Source organism: Schistocerca piceifrons, chromosome 3 (genome assembly GCF_021461385.2).
Source record: "Schistocerca piceifrons isolate TAMUIC-IGC-003096 chromosome 3, iqSchPice1.1, whole genome shotgun sequence".
Lineage (NCBI taxonomy): Eukaryota > Metazoa > Arthropoda > Insecta > Orthoptera > Acrididae > Schistocerca > Schistocerca piceifrons.
Window position 1 is genome coordinate 398,570,916 of NC_060140.1, and position 13,114 is coordinate 398,584,029.

Here is a 13,114-nt window from a genome sequence, read left to right on the forward strand (position 1 = left end):
CGTAATTATATGAAATAGTACATCCACCCCTTAATCTAATGTGAGATGATAATATCGATTTGTACTATCAGTGCGCCATCTGATGTACTTGTAAATCACTAAGAATGTTTTAATCTAATGTGAGATGATAATATTGATTTGTACTATCATTGCGCCATCTGATGTACTTATATATCACTAAGAATGTTTACTATGGGATCTGTCACTCGTAACGTGGTGATGAATGTGAACACTTGTAATCGGTGCAATAATATGTATGTACATAACCGTTATTTTAAAACTGACATATAGACTTCTAGTACAGCTCACGATACCAACATGGACATGTATTGTACAGCACCACTTACTGTACTGGAGGAGGAGATTATGCAATGGTGTAAAATTAGGAAAGTTACTACCCCATGTATTGCAAATTTTTTATATGCTTGCTGTATCCTGGCATTTTTGATCCTACATTTTGCAGATCCGAAGATGGCAACAAAGAATTGCCGAAACCGGTCACCTATATGAATAAATGAGTTTAGCGATCTAGGAATTTGGAAATTTATTCAGTGTTCACAGATTACAATGGAACTTTCTATAATAATGAAATTCGTACTGGTAGTTTAATTCTAAAGAATATTACGACGGATAATCAGAAAATGTTTGTACTGTATCAGGTAATACGTGACCACTATAGCGCCCACCCAAACTCTGTTAAATAACGAATCACGGTATCTATTACTCATTGACGTACAACACTAAAGCTCACGTCTATCACATGTTTTCATGGCATTATGGTTTCGATTTATGGACGAATACAAGAGAGTGTAATTGTTGTTCCCATTGCTACGACAGAAATGCCTATTAAAGCGTATCTTTCCTGATACAGCTGGAAATCGTTTTGGTTCAGTTAAGAAATCTCTGATATACTGAAGATGAATGAAAAATATTTTAATGAGATTGATATGCGATTGACACCTTACTAAACTCAGCTCTCGTTCCGATTAAGGGACGGCTGGGACTGATGTACCTTAATGCTATTTTCAGTGTCACGTAGTAGGTCCCTGATCGCTGACTAAAGCAATGTGCGTCACTTGATAAACATTTCCCACCGTTGTTTAATGCCGTCTTACTCAATATTTTCTCTTTTGGGACACACCAAAGTGTGTTTCAGTCCTTCGCGACACACCTACGTATAATTCTTTTCGCATATGCAAAAGACAACACAGAAACTATATAAAAAACGTTTCTGTTTTTTTATGGAACGACTCTGAGATACAAGTTTATTACGGAAGACTCCTGAAAAGGCAGATATGAACATAAACATAAGACATGCACTAAAATAAACTTATTACTCTTAAGGAGTAACATGAAAATCTTGCGACACACGTGACAGTGCATTCGCGACAGACCAGTATATCGTGACACGGCGGTTGAGAAATACTGGTCTAGTGACACAGCTGTCGTCCATTTAACGCAATTTTCGTCTGTTTTTGTAAAAGTGCTTTTTTATAGAGCTTCCCAATAGCGCTAAAAATGCTTTTCGCTTCGTAGAAAACTTAGTTCGTTTATCCCTTTAGGCAAAATTATATATATATATATATATATATATATATATATATATATATATATATATATATATATCTTCCTTATCATAACCATATTTTAAATTTTTAGTTTGAGTAATCGAGATCTTTCTTAACATATCGCCAATCATTTATGGCCTACCAGCTGCTCACGTTATCAGGACAAGGTTTCTTGGCTGTGCACGTTTCAGTTTCATTTTTTCTCTCATCAAACAAACCTGTTATCACTCAGACAGCCATTCTTTGTGTACTCTCGATGTCACCTGTTACTTTGGCCTGATATACAGCAGCTCCCATACACTAAAGTAGTCTACAGATACCGCTGCGTGTCGTGATTAAATATCCCCAGCTTCTCCGTCACCATATTTGTTTTTGAATGGTTACAGACGGTAATGTTCTTAATGAAATCACAGGAGCTTATTAGCAGCGTTAAAAGATAGCAAAAGCAAACAAACTCGCTTTTGACAATTCTAGGTAAGAAGACAAATTGGTCATGCAAATGAAATTGTGAAGAAGATGTGAAATAAAATGTCTATGGTTAATTAAAGCAGATGACTATCACATAAGCATTAGCAACAGTTGCGGGTACAAAACAATGTTATCGTGGTTTGTAACGGCTATTCCTACTAGGAAAGTGACTGTTAGACACTCTTCGAGCGACCTGCTTCTCATTGTCTCCTGCTTCTCCTATTCCTTGCTTCAGACGGCTTAATGAGTGCTGCTCGTGAGGTGGAATAAGGTTCTTATGGTGTATAGACACAATGTTTTTGGTGGTAAGAAAAGGGTTTTCTGCTACATTTGACGCCTTTGCAACTTTTATTGCAACGCATTCCGAGAATTCGATTTGAAGGTCTTCTGAAATACAAATTTTTACAGTACTGCTGGGTTAAGACTTTCCAAAGATAAATTACATACTGTTTTCGCCTTTCAGTAACCTGAATTAAGATTAATTTACGAAATTTGTCTTCTGAGAAGAGAAAACGAATTGCCATTGCCTTCTGATATTCAGGCGTTTGGCCAAGTGTTCGCAGCAAAATTTGTGTCTCGTCTCAGGCTGACATCATAGATCAGTTCAGCTATTCATGGATTTTACTGCTTGCAGCATTAACTTGAGTGGTTTTTGGACAGCCGGAGTACGACAGCAACATTGTTAGTTATTTAATATATTGGCGACATGTTCTTAAAACACTTTGTTGAAGATATAAAACAGAACTTCCATATCTTTCTTACCAAATTTTACGTATCCCGATACCATTTAATCCTTGTTCGTATTTTTACAGCCTGAAGCATTTTCTTTATCAAATCCGTTTCTAAAGAAGTGTGAAAGTATGTACTCTCTATTAGAAACTTATGTGAAGAGCAACAGCCAGCCGTGGTGGCCGAGCGGTTCTAGGCGCTTCAGTATGGAACCGCGCGAGCATGGATGTGTGTGATATCCTTAGGTTAGTTAGGTTTAAGTAGTTCTAAGTTCTAGGGGACTGATGACCTCAGGTGTTAAGTCCCATAGTGCTCAGAGCCATTTGAACATATTTTTGAAGAGCAACAGAAGGTATCAATTGGCTTTCACTGAAATGCAGGAAAATTATCTGCGTTCCTGTATAGTATTTGAGCTATTGGGCACATTTGCAAAGCAGAAAATATCATATTTACGTGGAATTAGATTTTCTCTTTATTCTAGTTTGGTTACAAACTTATTTGAAAACTATGGCTAATCCCATAACACTGTACACAAGTAATGTGTGGTTTCTAACGAAACAGAAACAGTCCATATAAATTAATTTTTTGAGAACAACAGCGAGATACCAGAGGACAGACAGAAAAGCAAACCTTGACATTGTATAGAAATCAATTCAAGGATAGATGGCGATTATGTCTTTGCTACAGAAATAAACCCACAAAAAGCGTTCTGCGTATTTTGCCCAATCATTAGATGACTAGACTCTTTTCTTAAAAATCAGTAGATTTTATTGGATTATAACGAACAACTTACTCCCTAGATCATAACAGTTGTCAAACGCAGTTATCTGTCCTATGTCTTAAATATTTCAGCGTCCCTACACTTTGAATTTTTTTGTCAGAAGGTAAAAGAAAGAAATTCACATAAAAAATGGGGTCTTTTACTTTCTTGCACGTTCATGAACTACCTTTAATTAGACACTAACTTCTTTTCGAAACCACCTGACGCTAAAGGGCGAGTATTTCGGTGTTTCGTTACCGTTTTTTTCTGCAAAGATATCAATTTTTTCAAATTGGCACAATATTTTGAGGAGCATTCCATAAGTCGTGATAAATGTGTAGCATAGCTTGGTACAGGTTAATTTCACAGTCGAATCTTAACGTAAACAAAGTCAGTACGTTAAATGTGATGGACATGCTTAACTAAGCAGCTCATCTGCGCCATGACTGTCACAGAAAGGTGCTATAACTGAGATGTGGACTTTACATCACCGCTTATTTTTTCGGGTAGTTCGGCTGTAAGCACTGACATGTATTGTATCATTGCAGGTATCTTTTCATGGGATATCAAATACACGGCAGACAAAAACATTGCGAGTATTAAGCTTGTTCGATCCTTTGTATAATACAGGGTGATTCAAAAAGAATACCACAACTTTAGGAATTTAAAACTCTGCAACGACAAAACGCAGAGCTAAGCACTATCTGTCGGCGAATTAAGGGAGCTATAAAGTTTCATTTAGTTGTACATTTGTTCGCCATTTCAGCCAATAAAGTTTTTGGTCCCTTTTCCTTCAAAGGTGCTACTGTAACTGGACTACAGTATCTGGAGATGTTAGAGAATTGGCTGTTCCCTCAGCTCGAACAAGAAGCACAACAATTCATATTTCAGCAGGATGGAGCGCCACCACATTGGCACTTATCTGTCCGTAACTACCTGAACGTCAACTACCCGAGGCGATGAATCGGCCGCCAGGCAGCCCGTGACAGAGCACTTCATCACTGGCCTCACTTACCCCCTGCGATTTTTTCTTATGGGGGTATGTTAAGGATATGGTGTTTAGGCCACCTCTCCCAGCCACCATTGATGATTTGAAACGAGAAATAACAGCAGCTATCCAAACTGTTACGCCTGATATGCTACAGAGAGTGTGGAACGAGTTGGAGTATCGGGTTGATATTGCTCGTGTGTCTGGAGGGGGCCATATTGAACATCTCTGTACTTGTTTTTGAGTGAAAAAAAAACCTTTTTAAATACTCTTTGTAATGATGTATAACAGAAGGTTATATTATGTTTCTTTCATTAAATACACATTTTTAAAGTTGTGGTATTCTTTTTGAATCACCCTGTATTGTTCATAGTGTTTGTTTACTTTTGAAAAATTGAACTGTTAGTTAAATATTTAGGATGTCCATCTTAGATAGCACACCCTCAATACAGAGTGTTCCACGGGGAAACGAAAGTAAATTAGGATCTGAGAATATGAACCATACCGAAGGGAAAGTTTCATTTTAAGAGTTTTCCAGACTGACATCTCTGAGAGATAAGAACAGCGTACGCGGTAGTAACTTAGTGGAGTACTGCGTACTTTATTATCACTATTCCTTTACAATTTTTTTTATAATTCCATTAAGACGAGGAAATGCTTTTTCGTCTTTCAAATATTTGTGGATATGTTAAAGGAGAACATTGTTACCTATTCCGATTACGAACAGATCTGTCTACACGAGTTGCAAAAATATTGAGGTTCAGGATGAAGTTTTGGAACGTGGTTTTTGAAAGGAAATTGACAGTTAAACAGATCAAGAAACATGCAGTTCGGTTCTATTTGCATTCCTCAGGGATTCTAATATTTGTTGTATTTCGGAAACAGTTGACAACAGAGCATAACATGAAATGCTATCGCGTCTTAGCATGTATCCATTTACGAACGCAGTTCGTTGTATATTTATCATGACACATTGGCATACTGTCAGAAAACAGCGAATTAAAATCTTTTGAGGTCAGCATCTCGAACACAACAGTTTTACTGTTCAACGCTTTGACGGAGACATATTTCGTAGTGGTACTCAGCCATCAATGCTATTCTTTGGTCGTTAAAGTAGCTCTCTGCTCTCAGTGGTAGACGCTCATCTTGCTTTCCCTTTGTCATTTGTAATTTTACGCCTACCGGTATTTCTTTCCAGAGATGAGTTTACGGATTACTTTTCGTGAGTGCCCTTTTATTACTGTTTCTAGTGGTTCTGTTGGGTGACAAATGTTTCAATCTTTATCGACGAAACGCACATTGTCGCAATGATTGCTCAGGCAGACTGAGTGAGGATTGGAAGGAAAGTAAATATCATAGCATTTCGTCTTCTACAAATTGAGAAACAGGAACTACCGCAAACGGAATACATACAATAAAGACTCGGAGAAACTTAAGACATAGTCGCATGTTAGAACTAGAGAACATCTTAATAACAGTTCGGCGAAAAACTGCAGATGGTGAACGGTTGCGGCAGCGAAAATACCACCCAGCGCAGCAACCACAAGAACAACTGAATGTGGAGCAAAGAAAAGAGATTGTAAGGAAATTAATGATAGCACAATTTCTATGGCTCTAAGATAAAAACAATAAGTGTTTGACGACGTAATAAAAAAAAGTCCTTCCACTGTCTTTCTAATAGGGTTTTTATCAATCATTTTGCGGTCCTGAAGCCCTGATGATGATGCCATGACTTAGAAATGAACACAGTCAAAACAAAAATGTTTTTCAGGTACCGTAAAATTACAATGTAGCTTTCCCTAAGGCAGTATTCACAAAGTCTGTTACAGATGAACTAACACGGGCTTAGACAGAAGGCTTCAAATCCTGTAGTGTTTATAGGAAGCTGACAACAATGGGTTGTTGCGTTAAAACGGCGTGGCAAGTGGAGTGTGAAAATAAATAAGAAAATTCGACCAAAATAAGTACCATCGCACATTGCACTCGGCAAGACATCGGGGATATTTCGCGATGCCCGGTGGTCGGTAGTCGCACGCGATGCGTCCCGTTGTACTACGAAGGCGCGCCCCTTCGCTCCTTGCGGAGAACGCACACTTTGTTCCCACCCGCGAGCGCGTTCGCCGCCTGCCGGATGTTTTCTGCGCGGCTAGTAGCGCCGAAGAATAATAACTGGACATTACGAATCTAATTATAATTCTCGGTCATGCGCAAACGCGACCCCGTTTGTGCGTTGTACAGAAAGAGGGTTGGCCGAGGAGGGACCCAGGGTGGGGGATATTCATCACGCGCCGCGTGGGGGACGTTGCGGAAGGGCGTCAGCGGGGCGGGCGGGGGGCAGGGGGCGGGCGGCCGCCGTGCAGGAGGGGGAGTGCCGTGCCGGGGAGGAGGGGGTTCCCCGGCCGCCTGCTAGATGGCTCTGTCTTAGCAGCGTGGTGGCGCGCGCTCAGTCGCGTCAAGTGAGCGCTGCGCGGAGGACGCGGAGCCGGCTGCGCGCACGCACAAGCTCCTCCTGCGGACCACCCCCGCCACGTGACCGCTGCCGGTGATGGGACGACGCCTGTGACAGCGCTCGCAGACCACGCTCCACACTCGTGGCGAGCCGGCCCGTCCTCTATGGAGCTCTTCTGACTTGACTTTGGCCGACGAATCACAAGACTCGATCGCTGTTGTTTTTTTTATCCCCACCTTCCTCGACGCCGGCGCGCTGTCACGTGCTGAGGCGGAAGTGCAGCGTGTTTTGTTTTGTCGCCGAGTGCGCGCCTGCTGTTGACAGTCGCTGAGACGCTAGCGGCGCACGAGACGGACCTCGCCGGAGGAGGGCCGAACGGCGGAGGCGCCGAGGCGACGCGCTGAGCTGGACGCGCAGACCTTCTGTACTTCAGGTGAGTGCTTCGCCGCCGGCGCATCACGTGTCAGCTGTTCCGCGTTTGCCGTCTCACGTGCGTGCAAGCACGCGTGTGTTTGTGGGTCGTAAATGTTCGTCTGGCGGGCAGCCTCCGGACGACGCCGACGGAGACGGATTAATGTCGATTAGCGCACTGTTCATTAGTGGTTCCGTTAATTGCGGCGCGCAGCAAGACCCGACAGGGGAGGAGGTGCGTACAGTGAGGCGGTAGGAGAGACAGAGAGAGAGAGAGGAGGAGACCACTGTCTCTCTCACGCAACCAGACCACCGTAGCGAACGTAAAAAGCAGGTCCGGCAATTTCACAAAGTCGCGCGCGCGCGCGCTCGCACTGCCCGTCCGAATTCCTGCGATTACCGTAATTTAGCTCCGCTATTCAAGTAAGTCCAATGACGCATTTTCAATTATCTGACGCTGCACCCGCCATATATCGCTGATTGCATTACAGAAGTAATTAAACGTAATAATGGCCAACTGGCAGCGTGGCAGTTTACCCCTCTCTCGCGCGCTCTGGCGCCGCGTGCGTTTTGTATGACACTGATTAAACCGCCGCACCGTAATACGAATAACAATATTGACTTTTATGTGCCGCGGAAACCGACACGCCGCCGGTAAAGCGATTCGGGGGAGATCCGTTCCCAAACGTCGCACGCCCATTGAGCGTCCCTTCCCGAGCGGATAATAGCCCCGACAGCGCGACACGCTTGTAAGTTACTCCCAAGCAGCCGGGAAAACAGTCCTACCGTATGATAAACAGCCGACTCAGTAATAGTACTTATTATACGCCATAGATTTGGCCTGGATAATTTAGAACTGCATCTCGAGAAGTCGATGGTTGGCAGGCGTGAGAAAAGGAGGCCGAGAGAGGGAGAGGTGGAGGAGTGTTTTGTAATTCCCTCTCGTTAAGCTTCCGGGAAATAAGAAAGTGGGCTCGGTAATTACTGGCCAGAGGAAGCCGCCCATTCATCAGAGCGTCAACTGCGAAAACTCGCTCGCCTGTGTTTTCGCGAAACGGGCACAAATCGTCCCCCGCACGTCCGCTTCGCAGCGCGCACGACCTCACTCTGTCAAACGAACAACCGGTGCACTTTCGCGGCCGTTCCGCAGGCTACAGTGTAATTTCTTCGGACAAGACACGGCGGAGCGCGCAATTACCATGCTACTCGCGCGGAGGAGGGGAGCCCGTTCCCTTTTTGCGCCACGTACTTATCTCCCCCACGGCCCCCCCTCTGTCTCTGCCTGTCTCTCTCGTTCCCTCTCGAGGGCCGCGCCGCGCTTTCGAAATAGCCATTTACCTCAGGAAAGCTAACACGATAATCGATTCAGTCAGGAACAATTTGGAATTATTAATGTGTCCCTCCCCTGTGGAGCTAATTGCGAATTGTGTGTGTATGTGTACGTGTGTGAGTGATTGTGCGTGTGTATAGCATGGGTCCGCTAGGCTCCTCCGGCTCAACAATCCCACGGAGCAGCGCCGTCGCCTCGTGCGTTACTCTTTGTCTTGCGGAGGAGTAATAACACCATTACTCAGCAGTAATAGTGGCCGACGTCACTGCAAGGCGCTCATTATACTTGCGGCTGAGGCTGCGCCCGCCGTCTGCACACAGACCGTTGCGACGGCCGGCGGAAACGCGCCGGAGGGAGAGCGAAAAGTGCCACCCGACAGATCCGTCGTAAATAACGCGCTGATCTTGGACTAGGCAAAATGGGGAGGTCCGAACTCTGCTCTTGACGACCGGGCATCACGTATCTGCAGCAAACGCGGAGCCACGTGTTTCTTCGGCTAACAGAACTGTATTCGCCTGCTGAACAACTACGCCCGTACAATAGAATGCACGCACATGAAACACCCCCCCCCCCCCCTTTCACTGTAGTACAGTTGCTATTGTAGAGTTGTCATTTCTTATTAGACTTGCTGTTATTTAGTAGTATAGATTCTTTTCATTTTTATTGCGCACTGTTCCAAAAATTGTTTCTGCGAACAGCGCACAACGAAAAATATTTCAGGTACTTAGCACTAAAAGGCAGACGTGTGTGCCACTTAGATTAGAATAAATCTCGCAGCCAAGTGAACCACGTCGTTTCTTACTTCTGTTAAGATCAACGTCTTTTCTTGCATCCCAGGTAGCTTTTACAGAAATTATCTTTGGCAAACTAGCTACAGTCTACATATACTTCCAACACGCTCTAACAACGCCATTGGAAGGAAAGTGCTTTACTGATATCTAAAAAAAGATATAAATGTACTATTGGTTGGGGTTTTATTGCTGTACAAACCTCAACAACGTACTATCAGTTCGAAATATTTTATTAGACAGAGGAAAAAAATGGCATATTTCTTTCAACTTAATCGCTGTTTTTGTAGCCATATTCACAAAATTGTAATTTGAATTTTGTAAAATCTATGAAGGAGGCTATTCATATCATTTCTCTTCTCTTTCGTGATATTACGAAATGATCACGTATAGACGTAAAGACAGCGCCAGGACGGCCCCTACACATGTACACACAAGGTAAGTCACATATTTTAGTAATGTTACTGAACTGAAATTCTTAACATACTTACGAGACTTCATGGATACAGGCAAAATGCGCTGTCGAACATATGAAATTGAAATTTATTTATACTCCGTAACATTTTGGTTTCCCAAACAACAAAATTTCTGTTAAGATCAAAATATTTAACTCAAATGTTCACGCTCGTCGCTACCTTGGTCACACGCAACTCATTGCGGATATGCGTGTTGTGTAATACATGTAAGTTAAATGTAATGATAGAATAATAATGTTCGTATGACAAGAAGAGAAAACTGTCGGTATAAAATTCCTAGCAAGTTCAATAGCTGTCTGTATCTGTTTATTCCATGAAATGAAGTTTGTCTTTGTTCGAAAATTCATCAAAGGAAAAGAAATGTATTTATTTATTATTACTTGGTGCGGCAGAATTGGTGTTGGAGCTAGAGAAGTGACACTTTTTGCAATTATTAAGCACATGTTATCGGCCTTTCCCATTTTGTGCCGACCACTGGCATGTCACACAATTGTTATTTTTCTCTGCGCACACATTTATTCTGAGGAAAAGTTCTAATAATATAGCGCTACGATAACGTGTTCAAAATCGCACAGTTCTTCGCAATTCCGTCACGCCGAATAAGCAGTTTTTTTAAACGACTGCAAAATCAAATTTGAGCCTACACGAGCAAACGAGTGCTTTGGTGAGCTCCGATACGTTCCCCGTATAGGCCAGTGATGATTTTCGGCACTGACAGTGATACTAGTGTTGGAATTTTAGTTTTACTGTAAAGAACACAGAAAAAGCGCTCGTAGGAAGTATGTAAAATTGTACTTTCCTTGTCGGTGTAATGATACCCATTACAATTTTTTCGTCAAACGACTATGTGACTAAAATGTTAGTCTTGCGCTCGTAGACGCGAGCAAGTCCTTTGGTGAAGTTACTGAATAATAAATCTATATTAACTACCTGTTTTAATCATTTTCAGCTATCTTGAAATTATTGGCAATAGCCTGTATGGCAACATTCTTACTGTTGCATTCATTCAAGTCAGACCATCCCACGTCACTGCCGTCAACAATAAAACACATTTTACAATCAACAGAAAAGTGCAGTGATACAGTTCATCAATCTAGGCACACTGTCACAGTCAGGTTACAACCGTGTGGAATGCACTCCGTATATTTCAATGATGAGTTTAGTTACAACTAAAAGATCCATATTTGAATAATGCGCGGTACCTTTTTTTCTGCGAATGTTAAGAGTTGAAAAACACGAGTACGAAATAAATCTGTAGTCATTTTATATTTTATGCGAGAGAGAGATTATGTGACTGTAGAAAAAGTAAGTTTAAAAAGTATGTAAAATCTTCTGTAAGTTGTGCGCCTTAGCTTTTGTAAAAAAAAAAAAAAAAAAAAAAAAAAAAAACATCTTACGTATTAACATCACAAAGCTTTATTGTTTTGCAGGTGGATTCGACGATATGTCATCGTGGGGTACACTTAGGATTTTAAAATGATGTAATATATTACATGTCTATAATATTAAAATATGCCATAAATCTATTTAGCTTCGTGAAAATGACGATCTAGAACACAACACTCAGCCCACTTTTTGCGCGGCGCTACATATACGTTTGGTAAGTTTTAAAATTATGGATATGTAATATTTTTACGCCGTTTTAAAATTCTTAAGCCTACCAGACGATGACATAATGTCGAAAATAGTTGGAGAACAATTAAGATTTTATGCGTCTTCATGGTGGTTGTACGCAACGACGCTAAGATAGTACGAAGAATAGCGTTACGGTGCACTTGCTGGCGAATCTCAGCGGGTAAATTGGCTGATCTTCTGTGCACGAGTAGACCTAAGCACCGCAGGCGCTCAGTAATATAGCCGACGCACACACTCGCTAGTCGTCACGTAAGCACGCAGCGCGAAAACCGGAGGCGCGCACGGCGTCTCGAGCAGCCGACGTCAGCTGCGCGCCGACTTCCGCCGGCGGAGAAGACGAGCGCCGCGACGGCCGGCGAGAGGCGGCAGGGCAACGTGGCGGCGGCGGTGGCTGCGACGGCGCGCGGGCTTCTGGCAAGGCGCAGCGCGGCGCGGCGCCGGCAGACTCCTCGTCCTTACCCCCTCCCCCCTCCCGGCCGCCTTCTTGAGCAGGTCACCAGGGCGCATGCCCGCCGCCGCCGCTGCTTTACTTCCGACACGGCCGAAAAACTTGGGCACCGCCGGCGGCGGCTGGGCTGCCGCCTGCCGTCGCGCGCCCCGCTGCCGTCGCCGCCAGCTGGCGCTGCCGCGCAGCTCCGCCCCCCGACACTTGCTGCTTCTGCCCGCCGCGCCGCTCGCTGCCTTCTGTTTAGCAGCACTCGTCACACCTTTCCTCGAGGCATAACTTCTTAGTCATTTACCTCAAGACGATTAATGTGTGCCAGTGTCTTATGTTCATCTTCTTTCGTTGGACTCCACAACAAATGCGTGGCAGTCACCCACGCGAGCCACTCGCAGGGGCTCCGTTGTTCTTTGACGGCTCCGCTTCGGTCATACTTGGCTAACACATCGCCACCTCCTTCTTCGCGAGGACCCACCTGCTGTGACCCCCAGATGATCGTCGTCCACATCCTGCTGGACTGCCCAATTTTAGTCGCTCTGCGGCGGACTTTTAACCTTCCCAGCACCCTGCCTCCGGTGTTGGGCGACAATCGCTCAATGGCTGATGTTGTTTTACTCGTAAGGGGGGTTTTTATCACACAATCTAAGTGTGGGCGTCGGGCCTTCTCTTCCAGGCTTCCACCGACCGTCCATTTTAAATCTACCGCACTCTTTCTTTGCTGTTTGTTTGCCTTGGCTTTCTTCTTGTCCCTATGTATATTCATCTCGCCTTCTCTTTTAGGCTGGAAATTTTAATGTGTTGCAGAGTGGCTGGCTCATCCTTTTTTATTCGTGTGATCAGCCAGCGTCGGTTCAAATGGTTCTAATGGCTCTGAGCACTATGAGACTTAACTTCTGAGGTCATCAGTCCCCTAGAACTTAGAACTACTTAAACCTAACTAACCTAAGGACATCACACACACCCATGCCCGTGGCAGGATTCGAACCTGCGACCGTAGCGGTCGCGCGGTTCCAGACTGAAGCGTCTAGAACCGCTCGGCCACTCTGGCCGGCACCAGCGTCCGTCATCTG

The 13,114-nt window shown here is 43.8% G+C and overlaps 1 protein-coding gene across 2 annotated transcripts in view; it reads left to right on the top strand.

Moving 5' to 3' along the window:
• Positions 1 to 6,974: 6,974 nt before the first annotated feature.
• The window catches only part of LOC124788192 (POU domain, class 3, transcription factor 2), a 642,117-nt gene continuing 635,977 nt past the window's right edge, over positions 6,975 to 13,114 (top strand). For both annotated transcript variants that reach the window (XM_047255360.1, XM_047255361.1), the window contains exon 1: positions 6,975 to 7,395. The gene's annotated coding sequence lies outside the window, so the exon portion shown is untranslated. The remainder of the gene's footprint in view (positions 7,396 to 13,114) is intronic.